Source organism: Diabrotica virgifera, chromosome 3, assembly GCF_917563875.1.
Source record: "Diabrotica virgifera virgifera chromosome 3, PGI_DIABVI_V3a".
NCBI classification, from domain to species: domain Eukaryota; kingdom Metazoa; phylum Arthropoda; class Insecta; order Coleoptera; family Chrysomelidae; genus Diabrotica; species Diabrotica virgifera.
This window is the reverse complement of record NC_065445.1, coordinates 135,884,521-135,909,534: the sequence shown is the minus strand read 5'-3', so window position 1 is coordinate 135,909,534 and position 25,014 is coordinate 135,884,521. Positions and strand designations below refer to the sequence as shown.

The 25,014-nt window shown below is 33.2% G+C and overlaps 2 long non-coding RNA genes across 4 annotated transcripts; both read right to left on the bottom strand.

Annotated features, from left to right (window-relative positions):
* Positions 1-17,948: 17,948 nt before the first annotated feature.
* Positions 17,949-20,616, bottom strand: LOC126882089 (uncharacterized). 3 transcript variants are annotated; one of them, XR_007697128.1, is made up of 6 exons: positions 19,080-20,616; positions 18,840-19,011; positions 18,695-18,772; positions 18,479-18,550; positions 18,372-18,419; positions 17,951-18,118 (listed from the first exon to the last, which is right to left on the bottom strand). It is a non-coding gene; the product is annotated as an uncharacterized LOC126882089 (long non-coding RNA). The 3 variants fall into 3 exon arrangements; XR_007697127.1 differs by having other exon boundaries at positions 17,949-18,118; positions 18,479-18,772; positions 18,840-19,028; XR_007697126.1 differs by having other exon boundaries at positions 17,950-18,118; positions 18,479-18,772.
* A 2,813-nt stretch (positions 20,617-23,429) lies between these two features.
* LOC126882090 (uncharacterized) lies at positions 23,430-24,644 on the bottom strand. Its single transcript, XR_007697129.1, has 3 exons — positions 24,114-24,644; positions 23,628-23,867; positions 23,430-23,563 (listed from the first exon to the last, which is right to left on the bottom strand). It is a non-coding gene; the product is annotated as an uncharacterized LOC126882090 (long non-coding RNA).
* Positions 24,645-25,014: the final 370 nt, after the last annotated feature.

The window sequence follows — 25,014 nt, the reverse complement described above, 5'->3', positions numbered from 1 at the left end:
GGAACATGGGGAAAATATAACTGTTGTTAGCTGTGCTAACGCCAATGGCACCACCATTCCTCCTGCCGTTTTGTTTAAAGGACGGCGCATGAAGCCCGAATGGAAAGATAATTTGCCTCATGGCACGTTGGCGTTGATGACCCCTAAAGGCAGTATGAATGTGGAAACCTTCATTATTTGGTTGGAGCATTTGGCAAAATATAAATTGGAGGGAAAGTGTCTTTTAATATTTGATGGAGCCTCATGTCACTTAGACATTTCAATTGTCGAAGCTGCCGAGAAATATCAAATAACCCTTCTGTGTTTGCCTAGCAACACAACTCATGAGCTCCAGTCGATGGACAAAGCTGTGTTTCGTTCCTTTGAACACCACTGGGACGAACAAGTGTTGTTGTATTGGACCAAATACAAAGAACGTACTTTAACAAAGCAGCGATTTGGGGAAATATTTTTGATAGTGTGGGACAAGGCATTGACACCTTCTAACATTAAATCTGGCTTCTCTGCAACAGGAATATTTCCTTATAACCCCGATGCTATACCTGAAGTTGCTTTTGCCCCAAGTATTTTATCAGAAATTGAGAACATTGATCCCACTCCCATTAATGTACGCCAGAAAACACCATCTCCTACTCCAGGCTGTTCATATAACTCCTCTCAACAAAAAAGTGTACCAAAATATCAAAAGACCCAAGATTACAAAAAAAAGAAACCTAGAACTGAAACATCATCAAGCGATAGTGATAGCGAACCCATTAATGTAAGCCAGAAAACACCTTCTCCTACTCCAGGCTGTTCATATAACTCCTCTCAACAAAAAAGTGTACCAAAATATCAAAAGACCCAAGATTACAAAAAAAAGAAACCTAGAACTGAAACATCATCAAGTGATAGTGATAGCGGACCCATTAATCTGCGCCAGAAAACTCCACCACCTACTGCAAGCTATTCAAAAAGCTCTTCCCAACAAAACTGTTTGCCACAATACCAAAAGACGCAAATTTACATGAAAAAGAAGTCTAAAACACAAACTTCATCAAGTGAGAGTTCTGGCAATTATACTTCGGAATCAGAAGACAGCGGCGAAGAAGTTGAACTGGCAATAAATCCGTTTCATAAAAAAAAGGAAACTTTCCTTATGAATTCTGAAAAAAATTATTTGGTGGTTCATAACAAAGAGAATAACAATCTTCGTAAAGAAAAAAGTAATATTGAAGAAATAAAAACTTGCCAGGGCAAAACTTTGGACACATCGTTTACGGATATGCTTGAGACTCCGGCAAAAATTGAGAAAAAAAATACACAAAATAGAAAGAAGGCAATAAATAGCAGAGCTATAGTGGTAAAGAAAAATGTATTTTCTACCACTAGCACAGGTCCACGAACAGATATAAATAAAGGCACGAAACAAACTCTACCGGGTTCTTTGGTAAAGAAAAACAAAAAATCAGAAGACGTAGCGAAATGGTTTTGCAAAATTTGCGACAAAGCTGAAATAATAGACATGCGACTATGCTTTATATGTGTACAGTACGTTCATGAAGAATGTGTAGGGCTGACAAAATTCGATAAAGAATCCTTTACCTGTCCTGATTGTACTGGACCCCACAATAATGTTCCTTAATTTTAAGTTATTTTAGTTAAAAATTGTTTACTTTGACATTTTAGTTTTTACAAAAAGGGTTGTTCAATATCTTTGTTTGGTTACATGTTTTTTATAGTGTCAATAAATATAAGATTTTGTAAGTATATGATTTAATTTAATATTTATTTCCATATCTTTTAGTGTTTTAGGTACGCGCATATTACCTTCACTCGACTGGGCATATTACCTTCAAGGGTTGGCAATATGCCCAGATTGAGGGGTTTTTTAAAAAAAAATAAAAAAAAATAATTGCAAAACAATACAAGAACTAGCGATGTTAAAACACCTAAACATTGGTATAGTGTTAAAAAATATATGAAACATATATTTTTGTAGCAATAAATCCAAAAATTCCCTTAACGTGGGCATATTGTATTCAGTTACCTTATACCAGGTTTTGAAACCAATATCAACTTTTCCTTATCTTTAACCTAATTAGCAGAAATTTACTGATAATGATATGGCAATGTAATTTTTATTTATTTGCAGATTTTAAATTTTGAAAAAGCATGCAACGACTTACGTTTAGCTCTGCCTTTACTCCCACTGCTCTAAAGCACTTTAACTTTACTATTATGATAATCTACTTCTAAAATTATTTTTGTTAACACTACTAAAATTGAATTTTGCTAGGAGCTAGTGTCACTGCGTGTTTACTCTTTCCTTATCAGGACCGGACCCTTGCATGCCAAGCAAGATTTTATTTTTCTAATCTCTAGGGCAGAGGTCGGCAACACGGCGCACGCGGGCGCCACTGCGCCCTTCATTAAATTTCAGTGCTCCCTTAAAGTATTGTTAATTTAGACAAGAAATTCAAAGGTATATTTTTTTATACGTTTATATTTATATATTTGTTAGGTAAAAAAATAGTTGGCGCCCGCCATGAATTTTTAATTTATTATTTCGCTCTTTACATTAAAAACGTTACCGACCTCTGCTCTAGGGTATCAGTAGTAGTGTAAATTTAAAATCGCGAATGAACTTTGCCGTTACGTTAACCGCCATCTTGATTTTAAAGGGGAACCGTTTTTGCTCAATATCTCCGCCATTTTTAAATTTCGGCAAAAAGAGTAAGGACTGAAATTGTTGAAAATATGATTTCCTATAATTTCTTTTATTATAATTTTTTGTGCCGTCAAAAATTGGATCAAGAACTTGTTTGTAATTAAAATAACTTGTTATAGTGCGTTATAATGAATTTATGACTCCCTACTATTAAAACATTATTTTTCTGTTGATATTTTACGATAAAAAATTCAAATTTGTTTAAATAAATACCAAATCACCGTAAAATCACTTAAAATGGTATTTTGAGAGAGAAAAAAGAAGAATTAAGCACAAGCTATACACTAAGTTTCAGACAAATCTGAGATCTAAAAGTTTTTGTTTGAGTAATTGACCTGGAATGTACCAGGTTTATAATGTAATAATATATTATATTTAATAAAAAGTTTCACTTAAAAAAACTAACCAGTAACCAGATTAGTACATTCAAGATATAAAGAACTTAAAAATTACAATTAGAATTATAACTTGTAATATGAATAAATGAATCTACACGGATAGTTTGACTTTCGAACAGGAATAAAGCACTGTGTTACTCCGAGTTCTCGTTAAGGGGAAAGGTGCAAAATGTCGCCTGTCAAAATTTTCAATGTGTTTTAAATGTAGATATTCATTTTTTTCGAATCCTGTATAATTTAAACGCAGAATGAAAGATTACGTTATTACCGAGGGCCGAAAGTTCCTTAGATTAAATAATATCTAAGTTTCCTTTGACTAAATTTTCCCTTTTATTTTTACTCTGTAACTTATTAAAATAAACATTATAAAAGTTTTCAGGGATTTTCGGCCCTCAGAAATAATGTAATCTTTCATGCTGCGTTTAAATTTTTCAAAAATATTTATTAGTTTTCTCAGGATTCGAAAAAAATAAATACATTTAAAACACATTGAATATTTTGACAGGGGACATGTTACGCCTATGCCCTTAATGGTTGCAAAAAAATACAATTTGGTTTATCAATGGACAATTCAAAATAATCATTTGGAGTTTTTATGACTTTCTTTTATTAACAGAGACATTTATCTCATCGAAAACAACATCTGGTACCAACCTGCAGTTCTCTGGAAAACACGACAATACAAAAGTATTTCTAAAATTCAAAACTGACCATAGGGTTATTGGTTTTATATTTTTCCCGGATACAGTCTACAAATAATGTTATGTTTGGGTTTAAATTTTAAATAAATTAATGTAGATGCATTAAGTTTTCTTAATTATTATCCTAAATAGCGGGTTTATTGGGTTTTATTTGTCTGTCTGTGGTTTATATATCATATCAGCTAATACATTTCTATGTTTATTGAAATTGGACAAAAAAAATTTGGACCTTCTTGGGGGAGGGGGGAATTTCCCTATCCCCCGTAGATATCCGCCTACTCCGCAAATTAGTTTGTAGTTCATATTTAGACGTCTATGTTTGGCTTGTTTACTATTCGTTTAAGTGTGTGCTTTGCCTGCCCCGGTTGCCCCAATGGTAGTTACGGCCCTGTAGACCTACTCTATTAAAAATATTATATTTTGTTGTTCCTTAATAAATTTTTGTTAAAGTAGACTAAATTACACTTGTTATGATAAAAGACCATTCAACGAATGATAAAAGAGCGATATCGATAAATCGAAACTTGCAAGCAATTCTAAGCATACCTACAGCAATCAGTTTTAAGAAATTTATTACCCTGTTTTGACTATAATCGCTTCCTATATCAAGTTACATTTATATGGAACTTATTGTATTATTAAATTTCTTATCTTAATTGGCAATTAACATGTCTATCTCAACAAAAAAGTATATCTCTACGAAATAAATTATTTTTCAAACTTTTTCAAAGTAATAAATGATGGTTTTGCTTGTTATGTTTGGAGGAGTTCACGCTAACGAACGCTGCTGAGGACGCCTGAAATGGTAGAAACAGTCTGTCCAGCGGGTGTGCAACCCTCTGGATCGAAAACAAGCAAAAACATCATTTATTATTTTTCTGTCTTTACTCGGATTTGAGTACTGAAAGTTCCTCTTCTGTCCTTTTTTCTTAGACGAATGAAAGCAGAATGTGATGGTTTCCTTTTCGTTTTCTGTATTCGTCGTCTGCGGTCTTATTAATTGAAACAGTCGCAGATTAAGGATGTACCAGAAAGAACTTTCAACACGAAAAGTCTCAGTTTTAAATTACTATTTACCATTTTAATTTTTATTAAATTGGTGGATTCTGCATCTGAAAATCTTCAATTTGTTTTTCGAAGTAGTTTGACAAACTGTTTGAATTTTCAAACCTGTACGATGGACCAGTTTGACTTGACTTGAATTATTTGTCGGAAGGATTGACTTCAGTTTGACTTGAAATTAAGTCAAACTCAATTCAAGTTCAAACATTCAAGTCAAACTTGTGCAACTCTATACAGAATGTAAAATACACCTTCGCTACACAGCTAGCCTAAGACTATCTGAACAAGAAACAAATAATATCTGTATGACAAGGAAACACCTTCCCTAGTCACGACTAGGGAAAAAGCTAGTCACGACTTTTTTAGAACATACATCTACAGTCAGATCTGAACGAGTATGCTATCAATATAAAGGGAGAGATAAGTCATTTGAGATTCGCAGATGGCATCGTCGTTATAGCCAATCGTATGGAAGATGCAATAATAATGGAAAAAGTGAATAAACCGGGTTGCGTAGTATTGGTTGCTGCAAACCTAAAATTTACCCCTATATTCTCAAACTTCAAGCTTTCAATAGTTAGGTCAGTTGAGGTGGGCACTATAAGAAAATGAATTAAAAATAAGATTTTCTAATAGGCATACTTAGTAGTTAACGGTTATATTTTGCCTTTTTATAGCATTTTTAAACATTCTTAGGCGTGTTCTGCAAAGGTGTACAGCTTAACTATTCTGTAGACCCTGCAGATAATTAAAAGTAACTCCATAGGAGTAGCCGTATATAAATCAATGCAATATCCGTTTCGTTGCGTTTACAGCGGACGTTTCGAGATTATATTTCGTCTTATCATCATCATCTGTGACCACTGACAGCCCATGGAGGGCCATGGTCGCTCGGTGGGGATTCTAGCCTATTGGTTTACATGAGGTGGGGGCCGGCCACACGCATAACTCCTCAAAAGTTTCCTCTACTCCTCGTTATATCTAAAATAGTTACTTCCTAGTTTGTATTTTTTGAGATCATTTCAGAGTCATGTATGTTTTGCTTTCTTGACTATAGTTGAGCATGTTTTTCTTTCCTCTGTTCGTTTTTCCATTCTCGCATTAATAGCTCTTTTAAATCCTGGTTAATACCACCAATTCATGTCTTTCTGGGTCTACCTCCTGGTCTCTTCCTTCCATCCTTTCTACGTGTCCCAACCAATTCAGTCATTTCCTTTCTATTTCTTTTATGATAGTCGGTCTATTAAATATTTTATTTTTTATTGCGTGGTTCATTCTTCTACTCCATTCCCCATTCTCCTGTATAGGTCTCTATAATATTTTCCTTAAAATTTTTCTTTCCCATCTAAGAAGTTGTTCCTCTTGTTCACTAGTCAAAGTCACTGGCAAAGTAAAATTCTCGCTGTTACCTCATCACTGTTTTCATTTCCTTCTGTGACTATTGATCCTAAATATTTGAAATGGTCTACTCATTCAAATTTTTGCTCGCTCAAAGTTATATGACTGCCTTTAATTTGTAGAATATCGTTCGTACAATTTTTTCAGCGTTGACTTACCTTTTATGAATCCTCCTTGATAAGCCCCTGGTGTGTGTTCCCTTCTACTGTTTAGCCTTCCTTCGAATATTTTACTGATTTTTCTATTTTTAAATAGATTTTACTGCAAATCTGATAGATTTGCCGCTGTATTCTCACGCTTTAAATAGTTAGGTCTATTGAGGAGGTATTGTAAGAAAAATATTGTTAACAGATTTTTTTAATAGCCATACGTAGTAGTTAACCTTTATACTCTGCCTTTATAGTATTTTTAAATATTCTTAGGAGTGTTCTACAAAGATGTATAACTTAACTATTCTGTAGACCTTGCAGATCATTAAAAGTAACTCCCTAGCAGTAGTCGTACATAAATCAATGCCAACACCCGTTTCGTTTCGTTTACAGCGGACGTTTCGAGATTATATTTTTTTCGTCTTATCATCATCATCTGTGACCACTGACAGCCCATGGAGGGTCATGGTCGTCCGTTGGGGTTTCTAGGCTCTACAGTTTTACTTGAGGTGGAGGCTAGCCACACACATAACTCCTCAAACGTTTCGTCATATCTAAAATAGTTACTTCATAGTTTGTCTTTTTTGAGTAGATCATTTCAGCGTCATGTATGTTCTACACTTCCTCGACTATAGATGACCATGTTTTTTCCTTTGCTTGTTTTTCCCATTCTCGCATTCCTAGGTCTTTTTAATCCTGGTTAAAACCATCAATCCATGTCTTTCTGGGCCTACCTCTTGGTCTCTTCCTTCCATCTTTTCTATGAGTTAGAACCAACTTAGTCGTGTACTTTGTATTTCTGTTATGATAGTCGGTCTACTAAATATTCTATTTATTTCGTGATTCATTCTTATACTCCATTTCCCATTCTCCTGTATAGGTTCATATAATATCTTCCTTAAAAATTTTTCTTTCCCATCTAAGAAGTTATTCCTCTTGTTCACTAGTCAAAGTCACTAAGGCAAAGTGAAATTCTCGCTAGCAAGCAAGCAATTTGATTCAACCCGACCTGTGGGAATGTCCACCCTCTCGAAAGAGTACATTCGGGTGTAACAATTCATTGGGGCGAGGTGTTTTGACCCGAGTGTAAACAGGGATCACCCCACCTCGCTCCAATGCCCCAGGCCATCCCTTTCCCCCCATAGCACGCTGATGTGCGATGAGGGCACAACTATCGTAGCCAAATACTCTTCACAATGGAATCCTGGGTAACAAGATTCCATGTGGTACCCTAATCGAATGCAAAAATCTTAGGCTCAGCGTGATGCGCTCTATGCCTTTATCGTCTTACTTACTTAACCGCGGTACTAAAAATTGCTTGCTTGGGCCCCAAGTCATTGTGCTGAGCCCTATTGGGCTCTGCCCAATGACTTGTTGCTCGAGTTTTTATGTGTTTTTTTTTATTATATATTTTTGGGGGCTTACGCCACTTTATTTCTTATATATATTTTTTTGGGGGCCTGCGCCCCTCTATAATTTTCTATAATTGTCTTACCTTGAAGGTGATCGTGGTGTTGGATCTTCGTGTGTAACGCTATCTTCGGCACTTGTTTTCGAGCTACGAACTGACTACTATCACTTTTCACTTTTGTTCACTTTATTCCACTATTTGCTGTTTCGGTCTTTTGTGCTTCCATCGGTGGAACTCATCATACCTTAGCATCTCTCGCAGTATGTGACTTGGGTGGTGCTCCAGTTCCGCGAATTTGACCCTTGCCTTGTCTGTCATGATTTCGGTGACTCTCACCTGTTGGAGTTCTCTGAACAGGAATCTTTCTGCTACGTATCTTGGGACTCTGGCGGCTTCTCTCAAGCTGCTGTTGTGGACCGCTTGAATCTTCTTTTTGTGGGTGTTACATACTTGTCCCCATGCGAGAGATGCGTATGTTAATACCGGTAGTATTATGCTGTTTATCAATCTTAACCTTGTTTTTAGTCTTAATTTACTTTTTCTGCCTGTAAGTCCTCTTAGTGTTGCTTTCGCTATGTTGGCCTTCTGGACTGTGGCTTCTACGTGTTTTTGGAAGGTTAGTCCTTTGTCCATGATGACTCCTAGGTATTTAGCTTCGTTTTTCCACTCGATGGGGCTGTTCTGTACCGTCAGCTGTTCCTCTGGCTGTTGTCTTCCTTTCTTGTATAGAACCGCTTGTATCTTTTCCGAGTTGATGGCTATCTTCCATTTTATACTCCATTCCTCTACTTCTTGTAGCGCTGTTTGCAGGTTGGTCACTGCTATATCTACGTTTCTATGTTTGGCCGCTATTGCTGTGTCGTCGGCGTAGAGGCTCATAAGGGTACCCGGTGTTCTAGGTACATCAGCGGTGTATATCGTGTACAGCAGAGGTGACAGGACCGCTCCCTGGGGTACTCCAGCCTCCGGGTTCCCGAGCTCGGACAGGACTTGTCCTATCCGAACCCTGAAACTCCGGCCGCCCAAGTACGATCAGATTAGCCTCGTCATCGCTCCGCTGTACCCGTAACCCCGCATTTTGTATAAAAGCCCCTTGTGCCATACTCTGTCGAACGCTTTGCTTACGTCCAGGAACGCTACTCCAGTGTACTGCTTGTCGTTGAATCCAGCTGCTATGTACCCGGTTAGTGCGAGTACTTGTAGCTCGCTGGAGTGCTCTGCTCTGAATCCGAATTGAGCTTCTGGGATAATGTTTAATCTATTTGTTTCCGCTGGCAGTCTGCTAAGAATGATTCTTTCCACTATCTTGCTGATCGCTGGAAGTAAGCTGATTGGCCTGTAGTTCTGCGGGAATGTGTGGTTCTTGCCAGGTTTTGGGATCATGTGAAATTCTCGCTGTTACCTCTCCACTATTTTTATTTACTTCTGTGACTATTGATACTACATAAACTGCTCGTCAAAAGTATGGGACCGTGCAAGTTCGGCAAAGTGACACCTATTTCTACGCTCTGCAACTTTATTCGCACTTTTAATTATATTGGCCAATTATATTAGTCCTGGTTACTGGATAATTGTCAAGGCCATAGTCCAAAAAAATAATAAGAAGGAAAAATAAGATTCAGGTTACGTTATTAAAACGTAAACAATTGTATGTAGTAAATAAAATTAGTTATTAAAATGCAGTACTGCAAGCAAAATACAATTAATTAAATTTACGTTTATATAATAATTGCATATCACATCAATATTGTGGAGCAACATATAATTTTTCTTCTTCAATGACAGTAGATATGTAATGTACGTCAATTTGACAATTTCAATTGACAATATGAATTATTTAAGAAAGTTGCAATATTTCTCCGCTATTCGCGCACGATCGTTTCTCAATTCCCTTCCAAGTACTTGCACACCGCGAGCAAATTAATATATATGCTAAAATTATCAGCTCATTTTCATAGTTGATTTTTTCGTGAACGGATTAACGAATTCCGCTGATTTTTCATTTATTATTTTGGATTTTCCTTTAGTACTTACACAGTTGTGCAAAGGTTTACTTAAACTTCTTTTTTGTACTAATACCGGATGGAACAAAAGAAATGTTTTTCTTATGTTAAGTTTGAGACCCCCTGTAGGGAGGACGAGGTACAAATGTAAGTAGACATCAGAATTGTATTGTAGCCTTATGTTTTCTGAACATTTTGTTTTTTGAATGTCCCTGATATCTTTATAAACAAAGAAAATAGAGGGTTTTGTAGTTTAACATAATGTGTTTTAGCCGAAACAAAAGTTTGAGACATCTTGTAGGGAGGAAATAGCACAAAGGTACTGAGTATCCATCGACATTATGTTGTAATCTCATATCTTATGAATATTTCATTTTTTTGAATTTCTCTGATATATTTAATAACCAAGAAACTCGACGGTTTTACTTTGTAATATATGTTTTAACTGACGACATGCGAAACGTGAGGAGACCAAGTCTTATCATACCACCAAGATTAAATTATTTCCTACATATAGTGCAAAAGGAACAGTGTGGAGTGTGGAATAAGGAGTGTTTAAAGAAAAATATCTGTGTAATGTACCCCTCGCCATTTAAAGAGGCTCCACGTAGACAACCAATCTCGTCTCTCTTATGTTGCGCTGTGCGTGCATACCGCTTACCTGGTCGACAAATAACTCTTAGAGGTTTCGATAAAAACTGTTTACCTTATGTGCCTTTCTGTTTTTAAAGTTTTGTTAACTGTTATTTATTTATTATTGTTAGTTTTTAGTTTAGTTTAAAATAATAAAAAAATTAGCGGAATCCGTCAATCTGTTCACAAAAAATCAACTATAAAAATGAGCATAATTTTCTATGCCTAAGTTATGACTATCAGTTTTAGTTTAAATGGTCTATTCTTTCAAATTTTTGCCCGCTCAAAGTTATATCGAGTCAATGAGTGCCTTCCATTTGTAGAATTTTTCCAAATACACTGGGGTGCAAAATTAACCGGACACCTTAAAAAGGGTCATTTTTGATGTCTCTAATTTTTTGAACCTGTTGTCCGCTTTAAGTGATTTGTTTAATATATTATAGCCTTATTCTTTAACAACATCGCTGTAAAAGTATTGTTGCTAAACAGTTAAATTTTCATTGTATATCGGGTGTACCAATCAAACGGTGTTTTTTTCTCAAAGTTCGCATCACCCTGTAGTATATTCTAGCATTTGTAAAATACTGAAATTAAAATCCAACTATAGCCTCATGTTTTCTCAACATTTTGTTTTTTGATTCATTCGCTTACATTAGACCACAAAAATGTTAGGTACTTTAACAACTAGCCGTGTTTTTCATCAATACAGGGTGTTTTTTAAATAAGTATGGTAAACTTTAAGGGGTAATTCTACATGAAAAAATACTGACAGTTTGCTTTATAAACGGTATGTCAGCAAATCCTTCGTTTCTGAGATAGAGGGTGTTAAAATTTTTCTTACAAACTGAAGATTTTTTCTTTATTGCGTTAAAACGGGTTGAGATATGCAAATGAAATCTGGTGGGTTTTAAGATTTTTTTTATTGTACATTTGCGCCCCTACGGGTAATATGAGCCGTCATATTACCCGTATGCGCTCCAATGGTGAATATTAAATTCCTGCTTGTATGTCAAAAAATGTACAATAAAAATATCTTAAAACCCACAAAATTTCATTTGCATATCTCAACCGGTTTTAAAGCAATAAATAAATCTTCACTTTGTAAGAGACATTTCAACACCCTCTGTCTCAGAAACGAAGCATTTGCGGACATAGGTTTATAAAGCAAACTGTCATTATTTTTCATGTAGAATTACCCCTTTAAGTTTGATATACTTATTGAAAAACACCCTGTATTGATGAAAAACATGGCTAATTGTTAAAGTACCTTTTTTTTTAGGGTCCAACATAAGCGAATGAATCAAAAACAGAATGTTGAGAAAACATGACGCTATAGTTGGGTTTTAATTTGAGTATTTTATAAATGCTAGAATATTTCACAGGGTGATGCGAAGTTTGAGAAAAAAACACAGTTTCATTGGTACACCCGGTATACAATGAAAATGTACCTGTTTAGCATCAATACTATTACAACGATATTGTTAAAAACTAAGGCTATAACATAATAAAAAATCACTTAAATCGGACAACCGGTTTAGAAAATTTGAGACATCAAAAATGACCGATTTTTAAGGTATCCGGTTAATTTTGCACCCCAGTGTATATTTTACTGCAAATCTGATAGATTTTCCGCTGTATTCTCACTCTAGTTACGATAGTTAGGTCTATTGAGGAAGCAATGTAAGCAAGATTTGTTTAAGATTTTTTTAATAGCCATACGTAGTAGTTAACCGTTATACTCTGCCTTTTTATAGCATTTTTAAATATTCTAGGCGTGTTCTACAAAGATGTATAACTTAACTATTCTGTAGACCCTGCAGATAATTAAAAGTAACTCCCTAGGAGTAGCTGTACATAAATCAATGCCAATACCCGTTTCGTTTCGTTTACAGCGGACGTTTCGAGATTATATTATTTCGTCTTACCTGGTCTTTTTAATGCAAATTACCAAAGGATTAATCACTATACTAATTGGTTTGCTACCGGTGATTCATTAGAATGATTTATCAAATGGGTACTGACAAAATCATAGTATTCCAGTTGATGAGTTTGATTGATCAGACATCAATTTGGTGACTAGTAATCTATAAAGATGATATAAGTGAATATAAAGATCAAATTAGAGTTTCACATAATCTTTCCTACTTTTTTTTAATTCGAAGTTTATGCCTCGAAAATGTTGTGAAGTTATAAACTATTGTGATATTTTTTTAGTTTTCAATTGTGTCAATGAATATTTTTCTCGCTTTGCTTTCTTTTTCGCTAATTTTTATTATTACATTATTTTTGCTTTAAACCCTTCAATAGTTTTTAATAATTTTAATAATTTAAAATTCTCCTAATTAACTGCATTAATAAACCTTGATCCCGCGTACCAAAAAAAAGTTGATTAATAGCAAGCTGAAAATTTGTTAATAGCTTAACGGTGTCTAGTCGAACAAACTTTGATGAACGAGAACACTGAAACAGGGGAAGTTTTAATTGTGGAACAGTTTAAAAATTTTGAACGTCAGATTACGAAAACGTCACATGTATTTTGTCGGACAGAACATCCAATTAATTTGTTACCCTTTCATTAACCTCCCATGCAACAATCAGACTGCTATTATTAACCAGCATGATTCCTGTCATTTGACATGTTCTTCGTGTTCCACTCATTAAAATGCCCAGTTGGTGATAAAGACCAGTCTGATTTTTGCATGAGAGTTTAATGAAATGGTAGCAAATCAATTGGAAGTTGTGTCCAACAAAATACATGGAACGTTTTCGTAGTCTGACGTTCCAAATTTTTAACCTGTTCCACAGTTAAAACTTCCCCTGTTCCAGTGGTTCCATACATCAAAGTTTGTCCGACTAGACACCGTTAAGCTATTAACAAATTTTCAGCTTGCTAATAATGAACTTTTTTTTCCAGGTCTATAAGTAAGAACGGTTTAAGCGCCAAAAATTAAAATTGGTGTTCATAATGCCATATTATCCCAGAGAACGGTAGTTCTAGCTTGTGGCGCATACCCCCTACATGCGACACTATATACGCGATGTTTTAGATTCTGGCAACCTGACCGAATTGAAAAATGAGCCCAACCACATCTTAAAATTTAGGAAAAGACCCGTCAATCCATATGTCAACCATCCATTTTAGTCCAAGGGTGTGGGTTTTACGGCCCTTCGCATTTGGGGTCTGTTTTTCGTTCTCGTCCCCAAAAATTTTTGAAAATTCAAGACCGATCTTTGTAGTCTAGGCGCCAAATAGAGGTCACCGTGCCATTTTCAATTCTGATGGACAAACTCAACGGTTTCTTATGGATTTTGGGCTGCTGATTACGAATTTCGAGGGGGGATTTCGATCCGAGTGGTCAAAAAATTGTTATAAACAATTTAATTGTTTATAAATTGTTTATAAGGCTCTGGCTCATAAACTAAAAGAGATAAAAAAAATGTTTCAAATAAAATTTGTTCCCTAATAAAAAACGAGGAAACAACCGTTTACTAAACTTAAATCCGACAAATAAAACTCAAGATATTGTAAAATTAGTGCACAATGCAAATTGCAAATTGAAAAATAAGTATTTTTCGAAGCTTTACCGATCGTAACTCGGCTTTTGCGCATGCAAATGAGCCTTGTAAGGTGTCCTTTTAAAGCTTAATTAAGAGGCTTCCAAACAAAGTTTGTTAAATTATTTGATCTTCATTTGTTTTAAAGTTATACCCGTTTGAAGTAATAATTTTCTTAAAAAAATTGTACATTAATTTGTTTATAAAGGTTTCAAGCAAACTTGAGCTATAAACATTTATACTTTAATTAACAATAATGATAAAACAACTCAAAAGGAACAATTTGAGCTTACGAAAATGTTCGTAAGTTTATTTTTGGCTAAGATGTCGATATTTTAATGGCGCGCTATGAGGCGCAAGATTGGCTCACAGTCAAGTAAGTATATATTCTTCGACGCTTTATCGATCGTAACTCGGTTTCTACGCATGAAAATGAGCCAATATGTGATATCCATATAAAAATGGATCGAGTTCTTTTGCAGCATCATCATTGCATATAAAACGAGCATTTGTGATGTGGCGGCATACACACAATTGACGGGCCTTGATGATGCTGCAAAAGAACTAGATCCACTTTATATGGATATCATATTAGATAATTAGACTCTGAAGTCTCAAAAAGTTTTAGTTTTTCTGCCTACAAGAACAGACTTGTACCACCATGTAACTGTTAAAATTTTGCTAAGAACTTATGCAGATGTAAAAAAGCTGATATTCCCTGTATATCTCTATGCAGATTTGCAGATGCATGAAAAAAAAGTTTGTAAAAATAGTATTAATAAATAATATCAACTTACTTTTTAGTTATACTTCTGAAATATTAGTTTTTAATGTTTTTTCTCATTTAGTGCAAAAAATAGAAGACAATGTAAATAGAATGAAAGGCGATACGAGGTACAGTATTATGATTTAATTATAAGAATTATATGATAAAATTTTATTAGGATCTTCAAAAATGAAAAATGAAGATAACGTATGTATACATAGAAATTATAATTTGCATCGAGAAGTTAGCGCGTGAACCTTTACGCGGTGAGCCGATCTTGCGCCTCATAGCGCGCGCCATTAAAATATCGACATCTTGGCCAAAAATAAACTTATGAACATTTTCATAACCTCAAATTGTTCCTTTTGAGTTTTTCTATCATTATTGTTCATTAAAGTATAAATGTTTATAGCTCAAATTTGCTTGAAACCCTTATAAACAAATGAATGTACAATATTTTTAAGATAATTGTAACTTCAAACGGGTATAACTTTAAAACAAATGAAGATCAAGAAATTTAACAAATTTGTTTGGAAGCCTGTTAACTAAGTTTTAAAACTACACCTTCTAAGACTTATTTGCATGCGTAGAAGCCGAGTTACGATCGATAAAGCTTCGAAAAATACTTATTTTGCAATTTGCAATTTGCATTGTGCACTAATTTTACAATATCTTGAGTTCTAATTGATAGATTTAAGTTTAGTAAACGGTTTTTTCTTAGTTTTTTATTAAGGAACAAATTTTATTTGAAACATTTTTTTTATCTCTTTTAGTTTATGAGCCAGAGCCTTATAAACAATTTATAAACAATTAAATTGTTTATAACAATTCTTTGACCACTCGGATCGAAATCCACCCTCGAAATTCGTAATCAGCAGCCAAAAATCCATAAGAAACCGGAGTTTGTCCATCAGAATTGAATATGACACGGTGACCCCTCTGGCGCCTAGACTATTGCGGCTTCTGATAGTATTGATCATTACCTTCCCAACGAATGTATAATTTTGGAAATCGGTTATACCGTTCAAAAATTACCGATCTCAGAAATTTACTCAATTTCTATTTAAAAATGTGAAAATGTTTGTGATTATGTATGTATGTGTGTGGAAAAGTTACACCGATCTGAATTTTTTTCTATGTGCCAAGGGGGGTGGGATGGTGGGGTCAGGGCCGATTCAGAACCGTTGCAGTTTGTGACTTTACTTTTGACCACACATAAGACAGCTATAGCACTGGGCATATTTTTGGGTGAATGTGTCTCAGGTTCAACGAGAGACAGGTAAAATGGTAGCGCTTGAGTTCAGCTTTCACATGGTGTCTAAGTAATCAAGATCGGACATATACACACATATACACGGCTCAGTATAGTTAAAAAACTGAAAAATAGAACATTAAAAATTTTTGTTTTTAGACAATTACACAAAATTTCCAGCTACAAATTGCGCCAATATAGCGTTTATAGGAGGACTCCAGACACGTCTAATGATGTATACCTAATATCTAAAAAATTCTAATTTTTAAGTTATTGGCCTCATAAGTTGATCAAATCCATTTCCGATGGGAAATAGTTATTTTTAGTGCGGAAAGTGACACTTTCCCGCACGAGACTGCCGTTGACCCGAACGACGCGATAGCGGAATTCGGGCAAGCAGTCGAGTGCGGGGAAGACACTTTCCGCATGAGTTAGGAACAATATTTTTTCTAGGACTGTACGTTTGGAAAAAAGCCACAAAAAATAGAGACAATTCAATTTTTATTTAGGACTGAAAATACACAAATTAATGTTTTGAAAAAGTTGTTAAAACCAAATTTTCAATATAATGGATTACCACGACGACGATATTGGATTCCATGGCGACAATTCAAAACCATTGTAATTGTCTACCGATTTGACTTTTAAATATTATGTCAAAATAATTTTATTTCATCAAATTATTGCGTTAATTTCATTAAAACATGATAAGAATGTGCTTTGTTGACTACTCCAAGGCCTTCGATAACGTAAAATTGGATAAAATGTGGCATATACTTAGAGAAATGGGTACGCCAGAACATCTAATCTATCTATTACAAGCACTTTATGTAAATAACACCGCTACTGTAAGAGTTAATAATGTGGTTTCGAAAAACTTCAAATTAAAATCTGGAGTGTAGCAGGGATGTATAACATTCCCCATTCTATTCAATATATATATATATATATATATATATATATATATATATATATATATATATATATATAGACGTACACACCGGCCATGTGAGTCCCATTTTGCCATATGCTGCGCACCGTCTGAGACCCGTTTTGACCATGCGAGACCCTTCAGCGGGACTCGCATGGTTTTATCGTGTATATCGGTTGCAGAAGGTCCAACTTATCAAAAAAAACTGATCAACAAAAATTTTTTTTTGGACTCGGAAGTCTGTTTGCTATCGCAAAATATATGAAATTTAGTTCATAGAAACGCACCACAGGCGGCGCACAGGTAGACTGTATGTAAGCTGTATGTCCATCCGAGACCCAGATTGATCAAACATTATATGCGAGACCCAAAACCCGGCAACATTGCTTTGTTATAATTTACGAAAGAAATTTCATTTGAACGTTATTTTAGCCAGGGACGCGATTCCAAAAGAACGACTGTCCTCCGCCATATTTAAAGACGGCGTAAATCGTGTAGCCGAGAAACAGAATCGCGGGACTGATTATATTTTGTCAGCAGGCTACTTTTCACCAGATTATTGATTAAGTATTGGTTGTATTCGGTGGGATTTTGTATTTACCGCTAAGTTGGAAAAATAACGTTTGTGCGATGAAAAAATTTAAAGTTGTATGTATTTTTTAATCCACATTATAAAAAGATAATAAAATACAAGACCAAAAAAATGTTTTAGGGGTGGACAACCCTTATCATCTAGGGGGATAAAAATCGGTCGAACCGTTTCAGAGGAGTTTGGGAACGTACTTTATGACACAAGAATTTTATATAATATAAGATACTATTTTATTAATCATAGCTTTGTTAAAAATCTGATTTGCTAGATTAAATGAATTTTTACCGAAAAATATATATCAAACGAAATCGAATTAAAACACAAATGTTTAGAAACACGTTATTTAATAAAAACTTCACAAAAACTACATTCTGTAAGAATTGTAAACAAACGTTTTAATTTTTACCCCATCAATTGATTTAAAGTTTTCTCCAGCTTTATTTTTTTTTAAATTCCTGTACGTCTGCTTTTTTCGGAACTCTTTTTCTTTTATGAATCTTGTAAAGTATTTAAGCATCGTTTGTTTGTCCTTTTCGGTCCATCGGTGCCTGCAATCGCTAAAAAGAGTTAATACATAAAAAAATAATACATAAAAATTAATACAAAAAATGTGCCCTTAATTAGTTATATAATTTGGAAAGCATTTTTAATTTTAACAAAAGCAGGTAATTGTCCTTTTACGAATAAAATTATTATATTAGAGTTTTTTACGAATAAATATTTTTTAAATCGTATTAGGTAACAAATATATTATTAAATTAAAACAATTGTATTACGAGTAGCAGAGTAATAGTTATCTAAAGAAATTACCATTTGAACTGCTTTCGGTTTTTTCAGTAGTTGGCTTTCTTTTTGTAACTAAAAAAATAAAATCTTTCATGCATTTTTTCGATATACTCTTATTAAAACTTCTTTACCTTTATTATTTTGCATTGGATGCGTCATTTCATCGGTAGATAACTTTCTTTTACCCTTCGACGAAACTTTTTCTGCAGATTAATAATAATTATTTATTTGTTACTTTTAAGTAGAAAACTGCTTTAAGAGTTAGGAGCTACTCATCTTTTTTTTTCATTTATAATATTTATTGTAATGATTTTTTAAGACTTCGTTTATAATAATCTTTTACCTACCATTTTTATTAGCTTGTTCAATTTTTTCGTCAGTTACATCGCTACAATTACTTTTAGGACTCCAAGAATGAGTAGGCTCTGTTAATTTTAAAAAATGGATTATTAAACTTTTAGGCAATTACCAATGCGAGTACACTAATCCTACCTTTTCATTTATTTCATTTACTTCTGTTTCTATGTTTTCAATTTCCAAGTAGTCATTTTCTTCTATATTGATATCGTCTAAGCTCTTTCCTTTGTAAATATTAACATCACCTTTATTTAAAGCGATCATTGGTTTGGCTATTTTTGCAGTCTGGTATAGATCTTGAGGAAGTCTAAAAAAATATTACAACTATTAATTATGCTAATATAATAATAAACCGTTTTAACAAGATTGGCTTACCTATACCATTCTTCATGGTTTTTTTTGTATGACCCATAAAAGTGGCTAATTGTTCCATGTCAGTATTATGAATATCCATAATCTGTAAAATTGTTGCAGTCTGTTTTCGAAATTCGGTAGAAGTTAGAGAGTTGGGATCCTTTGCCCCACAGCTTTTTGCAAATTGTTTAATTACACTTGTTCCATGAAACCAACCTTTCGACGAATTGGGATTTGCAAAAATGTATTTATTATCTTTTGGAATTAATTTTATTTTTTCTCTTATTTTAATCATCAGCTCAATTTTCTCGTTTAAAAAAGGAGAAATTAAAATAAAATAATTCTTCTAAAAGTTTCTACACAATAGTTTTTCTGAAACAGTTAAACTTTCAGCAATTTCTTGTTGAACACTGGGGTCCGCAAATGATCTTTTGTAAGTAGAAATTTCAAGGTATTGAATCTCACCGATGCGTTTTCTATTTAGTATTAAAAGAAGGGCCATTACTCCTTTTGCTAAGGTTTTATATAAAGGAAGTAAATTATTTTTGTCATTTTGTTTCCCCTTCTTTTCTAAAAGTTTGTTTAATTTTTTGGCACTGTCTTCAACCTGATTTTTGACAAAACTATTAAACTTAATTACTTCACTTGTCACCGGCAGTATTTGGGGTTTTCCCATTGCCGTTCTTTTATTGTTTTAAGGCCTAATGAAGAAATTTCATTGGCCCAACTGATCTCTAATGTTTTAAAATCTGGAATGCTTTTTTTCCTCATTAGGGTTTTTAAAGGTAAAGAATGGAAATTTTTTTAAAATCATTCGATTAGTTATATCGCATACTTGTTTTAAAGTGGTACCCATATGAAGTGCTAATGAAGAAGATTTAAAGCTTTTATCGGCATTGCTAAATCCCGAAATTACTTTTGTGGCCGTAACTAAATCGTCAAATAATTCTGGTTTCATAGCATCAATTAGGTTCTGAACAGGTGTGAACTCTCTAAGAGCAATCAAAAGTCTTGCTAATTCTCTCATTTTGTTGCTACTGTTACAATTTGCTTTCTTTTATGTTTTTTGAGATGGGTTTCCCCGAATAAACATATTAAAAATATCATTTTTTGAGGTGGCGCTTATTTTATCTGCTTTCATAATGCAAAATACCTCTTTCTTTAATCTTGACTGTGATAAAAAACTGTTTTGGCAGCGAGAATCCGCTGAAAATGTTTGGGATTGAGTTAAGGCATTTAGTCGCCCACACTTTGTACCAGTGTTTTTCTTGGCATTTTTAGCATGCTTATAGAAAAAAATTTTTTGTACACCCCAGAACAGTTTTCGCAAACAACAAAATCGTCAAAGTCTAATGCTTGGGCTTCCGTGGGCCTTCGAACAGCCACCACTTTTTTTTCTTCTCTAAACAAATGAAAATTTCCTTCCTTGCGTAAATAATCCCATAAGGTTTTCCTTTCATTAGATCCTTTTGGAAAAGATAAAATATTTTTTACTCGACTTTCGTCATCATGTTTTCTTTCCAAATGTCTTGCAAAATGACTCACTTCTACGAAACAAATTGGACAGAAATTCTTTTTATCCCAAACTCTTTTTTCTATGTGAAAGGGCAACAATGGAATTATTAGTTTCGATCTAAAAAATTAAAAGTAAGACTGTAAAAAAGTACATTTTAAAACTAAATTTAAACAATTTAAATTAATTAAAAGATTACAAAAGGGATTCCCAATGACTGCTAATTATTAACCTAATAATTCTTTAACTTACGTTAGAAATATGGGGCTTTTCCGAGGGTTCGTCCTTTGTTAAAGTTGATTCAGGGCAAGTTACGTTTATGGTCTAAAATTAATAACAAAAAATCAGTAATAGTCGAGGAAATGAAGCATTTTGGCTCGCAATTTTTTCGTCCAGCATGGATTTACTTGAAATTTTTAAAGAAGGTAAAGAATAGTCCAAGGATCATTTTCTATACCATGCCGCTGTACGCTAAAACCTTGGGGGTGGTTGCCACCCCATCTCGGGGGCGGGAATTTTTTATTACATTTTAACCATGCAAACCGATGTAAAAAGTAATTCTAAGAAAAACATGTTTTTTACATTTTTTTTATAAAACTAATATTTTTCGAGTTATTCGCGCTTGAAGGTAACAGTTTTTCGATGAAAAAATCGACTTTTTTAGAGGGTTTTTGAGAATACCTCGAAAAATACGCATTTAATCAAAAAAAATGTAGATATCAAAATTGTATCTTTTAGTAACACAAACCAAATTCTTTTTCTGTAAAATCTTTAAGACCAATACAAACCGAGATACGGCATGTTGAAAGTTAGCTTTTTTCATCAAATGCATAAGTTGAAATATTCAAATTAAAATAACGGAAAAATTTTGCATTTTTCGAGGAAAACTTAAATAATATTTTTTCAAGCATACAGTTAGGCCTTTCAAAAAAAAACAATAAAAAGTTTCTAACCTAAAAATTAAGCGACTTATGATCAAAAAAAGGTCGGTACCTGCTTTTCTCTATGAAAAAAATCAGTGAAAACAAGCCTCTACCTACCCTCCTAATTAAAAACTGGTCTTCATCTTTCCGTAATTCCTTTTATATTTGGATTATCAATAGACCCAAGAAGTTTGACCTATTTAAAACGCCTAATTTTAGAAAAATTGGAGTTTAAAGAAAAATTAATTTTTTGGAATTTCCCATTTTTTACCTTTTACTTTAAAATATCTCCGAAAATACTGGAGATACGAAAAAAATGATAAACTACTAAATTGTAGCTTTTTTAATAACTAAAATTACCTTGTGCACAGATTTTCATTACAGTACAGTTAGCGAGATATAGCTGTTTAAAACCTCTATTTACGAGCAAGCACCCCCTTATTCGAGCCCTTTAAAGCCACCCTAATTAAAAGCTAAGGGATCTTATGGAATTTAGTTTACACAGTCTCATAACCCTTCAAAAATTCTACAAAGTCGTTTTTGAAAAAACTTTTTATCGCCAAAACTGGAGGAGCTGTGTTTATAAAACGAATTTATTTTTCGAAAAATTCGGATAGTCCGCTTATGGATAATTTTCAATGTATGTATAATACCACACAATCGGTTCGTATACTGGAAGATAACTAAAAAACTATTTGTATTTGTATTTGTACATATTTTTAAATTCGTATTTTTGTGTATTAAATAAATGTTGTTGTAATTCTTTAATTCTACTTTTTTTTGTATAGATCTATTAAAATATATACTTATAAAAACTGTAATGTTATTAAGGGTGGTTTTTAAGGGTTGAAATATTATGATATTATATCCTGAAGTATAAAACAATCATTATTTAACCAATCAAAACCACATTTTACCCATATTAAAGTTTACAATGTTTTTATATAATTTTTGACAATAAGGGGTAGTTTACACCCCTAAAAATAATCAACGCCCTTAAGCATGATATAGAAAATTAACTACAGGTTGAAATGATCCTAATCGCAAATTTTTATGTAAATCGATGCAAGCCGAAATTATTCTTTTAGGATAAGTAAATTTTTTATATGTAGCTCCAACAAGGGTGGTTTTAAGGGTTGAAATATTATATTATATCTTAAAGCATAAAACAATCATTATGTAAGTAATAAGAACCAAATGTTGACAATATAAAGTTTAATATGTTATTTTATTTTTTTTACAATTAGGGGTAGTTTTCACCCTTAAAAAACCAAATGCGTACAACGGCTCAATATAGAAAATGAACTAGAGGGTGTAATGAGCCTAATCCCAAATTTTTGTACAAATCGATGCTGGACGAAAAAATTGCGAGGTTTTGCCATTTTTTGAGCAGCCAAGAATTACATTGAGCATTATCTTTTAAAATAAGTATCTACTTGTCATTTTGTATTTTACTTAAAATAAGGATTTATCCAATACTTTTTTGAAGTGATAAAATATGTCGTATTAAAAAATTACCTTAAAAATTGGGTAAATAGTTTCCTCTTCCCCTCCCTCAGACTCTATTTCCGTTTCGGGTACATATGAGGATGTGTCACGTGACTCGCTAAAGTATTCATTGTCTTCATAGTCTCTATGGTTAGTATTTGGATTCGTGTCAATTTTGGTCAAAATTGGATAGCAATCAAAATTTACAGCTTTTAATGGAATGTAAGTTTTTTCTTCCAGCTAAAGCAATATTTAAATAATAGATAAATAATTAACACCAAAATAAGACTTTTTTAAGATATTATGTTTTATAAAATAGAGCAAATAAGTAGTATGAAAATAAACAAGTTTTTGTTAAATATTTTGTTTAAAACAATTTTTACCTTATCGTATTCAGGCGATTTTGATGCTTTTTCCTCTAAATCATTTTCTTGAAATTTATATAAATCCAAGGTTTTGTTTAAAGGTTGTGAGTCGTTATCAATATTATCATTAAGTTTAACATCTGGTTCCAGTAAAATATTTGCTTTGGGATTTAAATGGTCCTGTTTTTTTTCTTTATCATATTTATTAAATGGAGTCTAAAAATTAAAATAATTTTCTTGGTGTATACTTTAATTTACACTAAATGAGATCAAGACTTACCTCTACGTTATTTTTACTTTCAGATAATGTTGATTCATCTATTTTATTTTCTTGACATTAAAAAAAAAGTGAGTTGTTATAGTTTGCAAGTAGTTACCAATTTTTTCTTTAAGGTTAACGTTCGATAAGATCTTTACATTAAGCTCTAAAAGCTCAGTTTTTTTTTCGCATTGTGTTTCGTTTTGCTAGGCGGCCCAAAATAAGATTTCCCCATCTTATTTGCATTTGAATAATCTTCTTCTAAAAATTTAAGAAATAAATAAGAATAGAACAAAAAATAATTTATTCCACCAACGATTGCCAATAAAAAACATAATTTATAAAAGCGCTCCGAAGTTTATAATAAAATGGCATTTTTAATTTATTAATTCATTTATAATAAATATTTTGTAAAAATTTTAAATAATTAGACGTGTGTAAGTAATATTAACTACTTTGCCACATAACTGATTTTTGCATAAATTAAAAAACACTTGAGGTACTTACTTTTATTATTTTCGTCCAACGCGTTTCAAAAATTTTTTCGATCTATTTTCCATAGGTACCTAATATTTATCCTTGCGCCTAAAATCACTATTTTACGTCCGCCCTTACTATTCACAAGAATTAAAATAGCAACCGCTGAAACAAAACTGTTAAATTCGAGGTGAAATATAAAAACCGGGGAGTACCTAAAAGATTCGGCAAACAATACGAGACCCAGCGTTGTGGCAACATCGCTGGGTCTCATATTGTTTGCTGAGTGTGCCATGTATAACTGGCGGGACTCGCATGTCCTCTTGACTTGTAAGTGGGACTCGCACGGTATGCTCCGTATAGATTTATTAAACTAAAAGATTTTTCTTACCCCTCTCTGGGGCCCATAAAAGTTCATATTATATTGTTTATTTTTCTATAATAAAAATCTAATTATACACTTTGGTTATGGTGGGTCTCGGGTGGTCTGCTGGATATATCGGGACTCGCATGGTGCGTTGCTCGCGTATATATATATATATATATATATATACATATATATATATTTGTACAAATATTTTCGACCGTACTGTGTTAAATAGTGATTTTTTGAATAACGGCAATTCGGTCAGATGAAATGAGTTTTATTTCATCTGACCGAATTGCCGTTATTCAAAAAATCACTATATATATATATATATATATATATATATATATATATATATATATATATATATATATATATATATAGTGAACACATTATGCGTCAAGTTTTTGAGGAATGGCAAGGTGGAGCAACGATAGGAGGAAGAAAAATAAAAAACCTACATTATGCTGATGACACTGTTATATTGGCGTCTTCACCAGAAGAACTGGAAGAAATTATGAATAGGCTAGGAACGGTGAGTACAGAATATGGTTTGAAAATAAA